The sequence below is a fragment of the Microtus oregoni genome, unplaced genomic scaffold (assembly GCF_018167655.1).
Source record: "Microtus oregoni isolate MIOR12 unplaced genomic scaffold, Mior012 000036F_ref0000092, whole genome shotgun sequence".
Classification (NCBI taxonomy): domain Eukaryota; kingdom Metazoa; phylum Chordata; class Mammalia; order Rodentia; family Cricetidae; genus Microtus; species Microtus oregoni.
The window spans coordinates 24108036-24119487 of record NW_024543095.1 but is presented as its reverse complement, the minus strand read 5'-3'; the positions used below and the strand labels follow the sequence as shown (position 1 = coordinate 24119487).

Here is an 11452-nt window from a genome sequence, read left to right as displayed (position 1 = left end):
TCTGTTTAGAATGTCTTCATTCCTGCCAGGCCAGTTACAATAAGACACAGTAAGATAGTTGTGTTGGCCCAAGGCCTCTAGGTGATACTGATGCTCTTCCCCCACTACAGAGAGTATGGCTCTTCACACAGCAGCTCTGCTTCCCTGGTCATCAGACTCCCCTACCCCTCAGGCTCCCATGCTCCCCAGACTCCCATAGCCCTCAATCCCCTATAGTTCCTCATAATCCCAGACCCCAATCTGAAGAAACAGATTCACTTGGTCTAAGGTGGACTTTGGCAATGTGTGTGGGTAACAAGACCCAAGATGACTCAGAGGCAGGTGGTCAAAGAATACGCTTGGGAAGCCCTGGCCTATCTGCAAGTAGAAGAAACTTTCCATATGACTTCCGTGCCCTTCTGGATTGACTCCCTTGCATGGCTGTGATTGAACAGGTATCGTAATGCAGAGATCCCTTCCACTTGTTCTGTGAATCAGGCTGCTAAGATTACCTATTGTGGCAGGTGATTCTTTTCGGGATTACTAGAAGGCTAGGCTGGCCCCAGCCACTCCTCTCACAATGACACCTGAAACACGTGGCTAACTCCTAACCTGGGCTGGGTGCTAGCCGATGGCCTGAAAGGCAAAGCTCTTTATCCCGTGGCTTGTTCCTTGAACCACAATCCAAGACTCAGTTTGGTTTTCCCAGGAGTTTTGTTTTGCATAGCTGATGCATTCCAGTCATTGCTGGGATGTGTTTCCCTTCTCCTCTTTCCTTCCAGCTTCTGGGCTCTGCCATATATACAGCCTGCTCCTGTAACTTACTCTAGTCCTCGGCCTCTCCCCAGATCTGCTGTCCTGCAGGATCCTAGCCCTTTGCTGCCTAGGACCAGACTACCTGAGACGGCCAGCAACTCCAGATCCCAGAACTCAGCCTTGCAGATATGACCTTCTAGGTATGCTATGCTGGTCTTTGCTTCTCTGTTTGCCTTTGGACTTCTATCTACACTTGCATACCAGTTCTGAGCATCTCAGAGCTTTGATGGTGGGTCTTCCTTCTTCGTCCTGAACTGTATTCTTTGAGGGGTAAGTGTTGCTAAGCAGTCCCTTTCTCCAATCATTCCTTGGTTCCCCAGAAATTGTCACCATAGCCACAGCTCTGGGATAGAGAGACTCTCGATAGTAATACGAGGTGGGGGTTGGTTCTATACACAGTTTTACAGTCTGTGCCATGCACAGAGAGCTCAAGAGGAAGCAAATGAAAATGACAGCCCAGCGTGCATTCTGCTCACAAGGGTGAGTGAGTGACACTGGGCTGTGGACACCTGGAAGGAAAGGGCACTGTTTTGTTTCGGTGTGTTTTCCTCTGACAAATATTTATACAACCGTAAGTGATGATGTCAGGTTTATCAGTCGGTACCGAATTACTGCATCTTGCTGTCATGCTACTGTTTGTGCAGAAGTGTAAATTTTGATGGGAAACAGTTAAGCCATTTGTGATTAATAGACCACTCAGGGCAGTTTCAGCCTTTAAAAAAGAAAGAGAAAGCATAGAAAGAGCCATATGTCCTCGTCTGCCCTTCCACCCCACCTCTGTGTTCTTGAACTCTTCACAGCTTGCATATGACAACGTGCAGGGACATTGTGATAGTGTGATCCAGTCATTGGAGCCAATGGTCACAGTACACGTTAGGATTCATCTGTGATGTACCTGCTGCGGGTTTGGATACGTGTATGATGGTAGGCGTGCACTATTGCTGAATCACATGGAATAATTCATACCCTAAAGACCAGTGTGTTCTACTTAGTACTCGCTTCCTTCTTTTTCTCTCTTTCCCAGGCCCGGGCAACCATTGGTCTTTGTACTGTCTCCCTTGTTTTGATAAAGGTACACTTTCTGTTTCCAAAAAAGGAGCATCTACCAGTCCAAGTCTCGGGGATGCTTCTGCCCAGAGGGGCCTCACTTTTAAAGATTTGCCCAAAGGCGTACAGCAGATAGCCAAGGTCTTTATTCCCAATCCAACCCAATTCAGGATCTTCCCAAAGATCAATCCAGCATAGCCAAGGTCTCTTGCTCCCCATTGCCAAGTACAGCCTTTTCTTGCTAAACATTGCTGCCCAAGTATAACCAAAACATGAGCTCAATAATTTACACAATAACCATAGGTCTGAAGTTTGGAGGTCCGAGATCAGGGCACTGGGCAGGTTCAGTGTCTGAGGGACCTGTTTCCAGCTTCATAGAAGGCCATCTTCTCTCTCTGTCAAAACTCATAGAAAGGAGAGAGGGAGTGCTCTCTGGAGACTGATCCTCTTTGTGAGGGCCCCCTACTTCTCAATCATCCCCCACCAAAGGTCACACCCGTTAGCATCATCACATTTTGGTAGTGAGGACTCGAACCTGTGATCCTAGGAGGCAGCAGTCGCCTTATGCACCCCTTCCATGGGCTCGTCCTTCTGGACCACGCTTCTTCTCTAACCCTTTTCTAGATGACTTCCTTCAAGGTTGAATCTTAGCCACATCCCTGTGCAGCCCAGCCTAGCACTTGCTAGGCACACACAAATTGTATGCTCGGAAGCTAATTGCTAAGTTCTTTTTCACTGCAATGGTTTGAGTCTAAATAGTTCACATAGCAAGCAGCTGCTCTACTGGACAATTCAAGCTTAAGATTTTAACTCTGTCACCTCCCATGCTGTGATAGAGTTCACAAACTTTCCCCCAACCTTCATATTTGATCTCCTCCACCTCCCTCAAATCTTCCCTATTTAGAAAGTACACGATTGCTCCAAAATCTACCATAAAAGCAGCTCCCATGTTTTGTTTCTATATCGGGTGGGCACATGTACTACTGTTTTCACACATGGCAATGTGTCTTATAGGAGTTCTTTAACATGTGAGGCCAAAGGTACTCTCCTACACCTGTCTTGTGGTTTCTTCTCTTGAACATTTCTATTTGAAATGCTATAGCATTAGGAAACAGTAGAGTTATGTAACTATACTTTTGGTAATAAATAGAAGGCCATAGCATTTCATTTTAGATGGCTGAGACACCACATTGACATATAGAAAGGATAGAAGAGAAGGGAAAAAGCCGTAACAGCAGAAGAGTTTCAGAATTTGAACCCAAGATTTGGCATGGGGTGGAGCCAAGGAACTGTGGCTTGTAACTCAGACAGCTGGGGGTGGTTCTAAACACACCCACCCTTGGCCAACTGATGTAGATCACGGTACTTAACCACTCGGGGACTCAGGTTCACCCATTATAAAGTGCAAAGTTCCGACCATATGCATATACTTATTCCATTTTGAAACTCTCCTGAGGTCAAAGGCTGTCTTAAAAATAACAAGTTAAACAAAACTAGCTAAAACAAACTTTGGCCGCACAGAATGGCTCGCAGAATCCCACCCACGCCTGCCATCCCTTTGGCCTGCCTAGCAGTGTTTGTGAGGAGCACAGCAACTTTCCCGAGACTGAGACCAAGACAATATTTTAAGAAGCAGTAACATCCAGTTTAGGGTGAGTCATGGCTCCTGACTCTGGTGGCTACCCTGACCACAGACACTGGGGAAGAGTCTATAGGGTAACCTGGAAACATCTGCACAAACCTTTTATTTCCAAGGCTTTGAACAGAAATAAACACGGTTGGTAAGCCAGGCTCTCCATCCCACAGAGCAAATGAGAAGTTAAAGCATAGCTCGAGGCCACAGCCTGAGTCCACAGTGCAGGCGGCCTGGCTCTGGCCGGCGTGCCCATGTGAGCTGTCAGCTCTCTGTCTTCTGCAAGGAGCAGAAAACCTGTGCACAGGAGCAGTGTGAGCTGGGTGGAAGGAGACAGCGTGCTGCAGCTACATGTGACAGCCAAATGCGAAAAGGCTCATTCCCAACTTTGGGGGGTCTGAGCAACAATCTGTCACCAATTGCTTACTTAAGGCTTCATCTTTCTCTCTCTAAGACTTGCTTCTCCTGCCCCTGCGTGAAATAAGAGCAGTGTTATTATGAAGGCAAACTGAAATCACAACAGGTTCCCCACCCACTCCACATGTACAGAGGTGGGGTTGGAGGAGGGGGTGCTGTAATCCTTCAGAGACCCCGAAAGGTTAAACATTTATTTCCATCTTCCATTACCTGCTGAGTACTCTCTCTCCAGACAAACAGGAATTATCTGAGCATTTGTTCAGCATCTCATCCCTGTTTTCTCATAGGGCCCAGCACATAGTAGGGATGCAACAGAAGCCTCTGCATGACACACGTTGGCCATTTACAGTCACTGGGTTGGGCTCCTTCAACAAATAACTTTCCTCCCCAAGGCCAACTTTCAACTTTGGTAAAAAGGTGACATCCGGTTGTTTACACAGTGGCACATGGGTCTCTAGAGCACAAGGAAAGTTTGTTCTATTTATTTTTGTAAGTTATTGTATCATACAAAGTAATGGGTTTCATCACGGCATTTTCCCATAGGTTGTTCTTATTCACCTCTCCTCTGCCACAGTCCTTCCCTGTTCTTCGACTCCATTGTGCTGGGCTCCTTCCTCCCATCCTGAAGCCTCCTTGCCACTTTCATGTTTACTAATCACACGTGTAACAGGGGTTCATATTTAGAATGCATGAAGAATTACAAAGGTAAACAACAAACAAGTCAACAAAATGGGTTAATAAATAGACAACTGTTTAAAGCAGGAGCCCAAATGGCCACTAGCTTGAGTTGTTAGGGAAATGCAAATGGAACTGCTTTGAAATTCTAGATAGAATAGCTATCACTATGAAAAAAAAAGTCAACAAGTGCTGGTGGGGGTTGTAGAAAAACAAGAATCCTTAGTCGTTGCTGGGGGAAATGTGATGGTGTAGATAATATTGAAATCAGTGTAGAGGTTCCTCAGCAAAAGTCCTTTTAAAAAAACGGAACTGTCATAAGGTCCACCTGTACCATTCCTGGTTACATACCCAAAGGAGCCTAACTCCTGTCACAGACACAGTGACAGACACAGACATCGTGTTTATTGTTGAACTCCTCACAACAACACACAAAAATGGAACCAGCCAATGTATCCATCAACAGTTGCACACGGAATTCTATACAACCATAAAGAAAAGTCAAACCTCCACACATGCAGGAAAATAGATGCAATTGGAAGCCATTAAGTTGGGCAAAATAAGTAAGGCTGAGAAAGACAAATTCTGCGTGTTTTCTATGCAGAACCTAGATTGAAAAGTTTGTTTACGCATGCATGTGTGGAGGAGTGTGTGTGCGTGTGTACATCTGTGTGCTTAGATTATGAAAGTAGAAAGGGGATTTTAAAAGGGAAGAAGAGATCTTATGGGTGAAGTAGGAGAAAGGGTAATGAGATACATGTGGTATTTCAAGCTGTTTTCTCTTCCCCTTCATCCCTGTTAGCTTCTCATACTTCCCCTCTTGTCTGTGTGATCCTTTCAACTCCCTGGTCAGTCTTCCCCATCCTTCCACAGTTCCTAAGTCCTGTGCAAGACCTGGCTCCATGTGTCACAGTCAAAGGATGAAATCTGTTCTCATGTGTACGTAATTCATAAGTAGAAAATGAATGTCTGAAGCCCATCTTTGTATCCCAAGTACAGGAAGGAAGAAAAGAATCACCGGAAGTCTTTCAGACTAATTCTAGATCCTGTATGTACAAAGTCACCTCTGTTAAATTAATGGGTGAATTGTGTCACCAAAAATTACCAGTATCTGAGAAATCATTAATATGAGTGCTACCTTCTGGGCTAGTGAGAATTTGATGTGGTAAATATAAAAGGGACCAGTTAAAAGAATTTTCCTAAATAGTGAAAAGTGATAGTCTCTCTGCTCCTACCATGACAGTTAAACTTCATTGTTGACTTCATTTTGAATCACCTAAGACTCAGTCTTCTGGGCATATCTCTGAAGGTATTTCCAGAGAGGTATAGCAGAGGGTAGACATCTTGGACCAAAGTGGTGCTGCCTCAGCTGCAATCCTGGACAGGGGATGGGGCGAAGAGGATGGAAGGAGGGCAGAGGAAGGGGAACGGGGAAGAGAAGGGAGGGGAAAGGAATAGAGGAAGAGAGAAGAGAAGAGAAGAGAAGAGAAGAGAAGAGAAGAGAAGAGAAGAGAAGAGAAGGCAGAGCAGGGCAACTGAGCACTCATGTTCATCTCTCTCTGCTTCCTGATTGCAGATACGATGTGGTCCAGAGCTCCTGCTGCCATGCCTGACCATGCTTTCAAACCACGAAGCAAAACAAAGTCTTTTTTCTTTAAATTGCTAGGGTGGGAGGTTTCAGCACAACACCAAGAACGGCCCCAAAACACCTGTTTGCAAAACTCAGCCCTTTCTGGGTTCCAAACTGACCTCAGAGATTTGACAAGGAACTTTCCCCTATCTCTGCAGACTTTCTTATAAAAGGATGGGTCTGCCTCCTTCCTGGAAAGGCTGTGGAAGAAAGAGGAGCTCTCTGTCTCCGACTCTCCTACCCCCTCCTGTATTGTCTCTCTTTGCTTTTGACCCTTGGATATGCCAACTCTAACTAGTAAATTAAATTTTATAGAGCTGTGACTCGCCTTCAGTATTTGTCATATACTATTCTTTAATGGAATAAGGTTGTGAAATCTTATCCTTAACCCCGGCCTCACTTTTTAAAAATTTAATAACACAATATTTAAATTTTATAGCATTTTCAGGAACAGACTTTTTGGGGGCCTTTGAAAATTAAATAATTTGTTATTTACTTGAGAACTGACTATTGTAAAATTGAATTATCTTTAACATGCATAATTACTTTAACCCCTTTTAATTGTGTTTTAGAGTTAAGGGAAGTCATTATATCCATAGTTCTTTGAAATATAATGTTTTGCCTTGATGTCTCTTGCTTAAACATGATCTAACAAGATGAAAAGCTAACCTCTAAAAAAAGTGAGAGAAAAAGTTAACAGTGCAGTCAGCATTCCAAAGAACACAATTTCCAGACTGAGATCAAGCTCAGGGGGTCCCTCAATGATAACGTCCTATCCATAACAGTGCATTAGAAATCGTAGTTTGATAGCTTCGGAAACAAATAAAAGCTCAGAGCAGTTTTCAGTGCGTTTGTTTGTTTGTTTGTTTGTTGATTCCGGTTTTGGTTTTGTTTTGTTTTTTTTTGAGACAAGGCTTCTCTATGTAGCCTGGCCCTCTGGAACTCACTCTGTAGACCAGGGTGTCCTCGAACTCAGAGATCCACCTTTGCCTGCCTCTCAAGTGCTGGGATCAAAGGTGTCCACCACCATTGCCTGACTCTTGCAGCGCTTTTAAAAGCAATGCTTTCTAGTTCTAAAGGAAAGCTGTTGCACTCCAGTGGCAGATCTCAGGGTGCCTCTTGTTCTGTTGGGAGTGACTCTTTCCTGGGCATTGAAAAAGGACAAGATCCAGAGGACAAGATGGCTCAGCAAGTAAAGACATTGGCTGACAATTCTGAGGAGCAGAATTTGGTGCTCAGGCCCTGGATGGTGAAAGAAAAGAACCAATGCCCAAACATTGCCCTCCGACTCCCACACACGCACCAAGGCATGGCCCCTCACAACAAACACACACAATACAAAAATGCAGTAAGCTTTAGAGGAGAAAAGCCAAGAGCCGCCTCATTAAAACACCTTGAAGGCTCTAAAGAGACACTAGAACTTAAATCTTCTGTTAGAGTTTGTTTCTTACTTTTTTTAAATCTGAGTAAAATTTGATATCTTAATAAAAAGCTCTAAACACAATGAAAAAAAGTAGAGGAGAGAAATGAGGTTGAGCTGGAACTGAAAAATGGATTTTCTTTCTCGGACACATTGACTTTTATGGGGCTTTTTAATGGTGAGGTAGGTAACCACTCCCGGGAATACACCCAAGGAAATCTAGGTCAGAATGTTAGAGATAGCCACACAGCTATGCTCCCCGTGGCCCTGTTAAGAGTGGGCACATTAGCCCAGAAGAAAATGTGCAGCATATGTGTGCAGCTCAGCTGGGAGGAAGAAGAGATTTGCCATCTACAGGAAAATGGACGGAACTGGAGACCCAGTTAGGTGAAACAGGTCATGTTTAGAAAGACAAATCTCACATTTTCTCTCATACACACCCTAGATTTTATGTAAACACGTAGGATTGCACGCACATGTGACATGGGAATAGGATTGAGACCGAGGCTAGGCAGGGGACCAGTGAGGCAGTGACTGCAAACGGGAAGACACGGGGTGACTGTGGTCAAATGTGTACGCCCGGATGAAACTGTCTTTCTGAAAGCCGTATCTATGTACATTGATAAATGCCAAGTTCCAGAAGAATGTTTAAACCATGGAGACTGACGCTACAGTCTCATGTCACCCCAAGAGAAGAGTTTTCTCTAAGATAAGTTTGTTTCTTTTAAGGTCCTTCCCTTCTTAACCTGTTTTTTATTTCCTTTTGCTGGGAGCAGGTACCCAGTCAGAGGACACTGCTCAAGGGGAGCCTTGACAATTTGCATTCAAGGGAACAGATTCTTGCCCTTCAGCCTAGAACTTTGTACTTGGGCAACTTTGGACTAGCGCCTTATTCTTCAGAACCTACTAATCCGTACCCAGATTCTGACATCGGGTAAACACTGTCAGCATTCAGCCAGGCAATAGGGATTCATTAGGCAGACAGCTTCCCACTTGCAAAAAAAAATGTCACTGTTATATAATATTGCTTTAGATGAAAAGTAAAATGAGTCCTGGGACATTTGGAAATGGGTGAGAAATACGATTTCCTCAGATGGAGAGATAGCTCAGTCACTGAATGCTTGCCATGTGCCTACGAGGACCTGAGTTTGGATACTCAACACTCACAGAAAAAGCTGTGGTGGCACAACCTTCTAGTCCTGGCACTGAGAAGGTGAAAGCAGAGAGATTCCTGGAGCTTCCCAGCTAGCTAGTGTTGCTGGATGGGTGAGCTGGAAGGAAGGAAGGAAAGAAGGGAGGAAGGAAGGGAGGGAGGGAGGAAGGGAGGGAAGGAGGGAGGGGGGGAGGGAGGGAGGGAGGGAGGGAGGGAGGAAAAAGAAGGAAGGGAAGAAGGAAGGATGGAAGGAAGGAAAGAATGAAGCTATATAGAAAAATTGTTCAACATCAATTTTTGGCCCACATAAACATGTGTATACCTGTATACACAGACAGACAGACACACACACACACATGGGAGGGTACAGATTCCAAGTTCTATAATAAACACTACAAAGGAGCAGGATCCTTGGAAACCCCTTCTCTAGTGGGGGTACAGGCCTGCTTGCTTTGGGATGGTCCTTCAATGGTTGTGATAGTGAGAAGGGGCCTGGGGCATGAAGCTGCTCAGACTAGAAGAAGATGGAAGTGTGTGGAAGAGGAAAACAGTAAGAAGGAATCAAGCCCCTGAGTTTAAGTTTTCACAACTCTTAAGTGTCTCCATGTAAAGTTCCTTAATTTCTCAGCCCCCCCCCACACACACACACATATTCACAGCCACCATCAACTTGGATGACATCGCATTGTCTTTAAGATACAGCCCAAGACTGGTCTCACCAGCCTTATCTCCCATTCCTTCTCTTAGCTCTAGACAATAGAGCCTAGCCCTTCAGAGGCTCTACCTCCAGTAGAGTATCTTGCCCCTCTGCCTAGGAAGATTTTTGCTATGCACGCAGTACCAATTTCTCTTTATCTGACAGCTCTTTGGGTGCATGTGTGATGTTTGTAGTGTATGCGTGTGCTCCTGTGGGTGTGTGTGGAAGTCAGAGGCTGATGTTTAGTGGATGTCTTTCTGGATCACACTCTGCGTTGCTTTCCCTTTTCAGATAGGGTTTCTCGTAGAGCCTGGAGGTCATCAGTTCACCAATGGCCATTGATCTGCCTGTCTCTGACCCCATCTCCAGTGCTGGGGTGACAAACACCTGCCTGAAAGCACCTGGCTTTTTACACATGGATCCCAATTACACATGGTTACTGGGGATCCCAACTTCCTTAGGCTTGCCTAGCAAACAATTTATCAGCTGAGTCATCTCCTGAGCTGGTGCCTTTATAACTTTTAATAGCTGGGGTTAACATCTTTTCCTTAGGCCTTGTCCCCCATCCTTATCCAGGCCAGGGCCTCCTACATGCACTTAAGTTTCCTTTGATTAACTCTTACTCCGTTACCATGGTACTCATTCCACCAGACTTTGGAGGCTTCAATACCTATGACACGTTGAGACTGGGTGCCACTAGGGGACCTGAAGTGTAGGGTTTTTGTGACTACATTCCCAGAGTCTGGCCCCTGGATGATCCTAGAACTCACTAAATGTTTGACGTTCTCTCATCAGGATGTAATATCCAACCTCAGATACTGGTGCAGACCAACAGAGATGGTGTGTTCACAGTGCTCAGAAATAACTCCATCCGTGCTGGCTGTTGTCAAATCAATAGTAGATGCTTACGTGATGAGTCTGTTCCCTTTCCATACTGTCTAGTGGGAATGTTTCTAAACGAGATCGTTAAAGGAAGATGAATGCACTGCCTTTTGAACCCAATTCTTCTGAACTATTTGCATTCTGGTGTTGGAAGAGATGAAACTATGTACCCAGTCTAAAATTGGAGCCAGCACAGAACGGCTTTGATGCAATGGGCCCAGTGTAATTGCATGTTTGCAGGAGCCTGGAGCCTGGCCATTCTCCAGAAGCAAGCATCCATAACCTATCCATCAGGAAGATGTTACCACTTTGGAGAGTTTTTGCTTCTCCATTTTCAACAGAAATAAGGGCTATGCCTATAGGAACCTGCATGTTAGCACTTGGAAAATGACTATGGAAAGTTTTATATAAAGCGCAATTTGCAAAGGATAATTATAAAAGCCCCTTGAAAGTCTTGTTTAAATCTTCTCCCTGAGTAACCAGAGGCAAGTAGTCTACAGCTAGGATTCTAGGCTAGAGCTTTCATCTTGGGAGCCAGGTAATGCAGATCTTGGTATAACAAACTGTATTTTCTCTCATTAATTTGTTTTGTAGGAATGGAATTGAGCGTAGGACTTTGAGCAAGCTGCTAAACACTTTATCCCTGTGCTACATATCTAGCCCTCCTGCTCTTTTTTTGTTTGAAACAGGAATTTGTAATTTGCCTAGATTGGTCTTTAACTTTTTGCTTGTTTTTTTTTTTTTTTGTTTTTGAGATAAGGTTTTTCTATGTAGCCCTTGGCTGTCCTGGAATTTACTCTATAGGCAAGGCTGGCCTCAAATTCAGAGATTCACCTGCCACTACCTTCTGAGTGCCAGGAAAGGCATGTACCACCATGCCTGGCTAGACTTGGCCTTAAACTTTCAATACTCCCATTTTATCCTCCTGGATAGCCGGGATTATAGGCCTATGCTATTAGGCCCTGCAAAGTACTGTATATCAAGGAGATTTTTTTTTCTCAACTGGACATTCTTTTTCTTGTTTGTTTGTTTGTTTGTTTGAGACAGGATTCCTTTGTGTAGCCCTGGCTGTCATGGAACTTTCTTTGTAGACCAGGCTGGCT

General features: G+C 44.6%; 1 protein-coding gene across 1 annotated transcript in view; it reads left to right on the top strand.

Annotated features, from left to right (window-relative positions):
- The first annotated feature begins 821 nt into the window (after positions 1–821).
- Positions 822–11452, top strand: part of Lifr (LIF receptor subunit alpha) — a 101125-nt gene continuing 90494 nt past the window's right edge. The window contains exon 1 of the mRNA XM_041631034.1: positions 822–935. The gene's annotated coding sequence lies outside the window, so the exon portion shown is untranslated. The remainder of the gene's footprint in view (positions 936–11452) is intronic.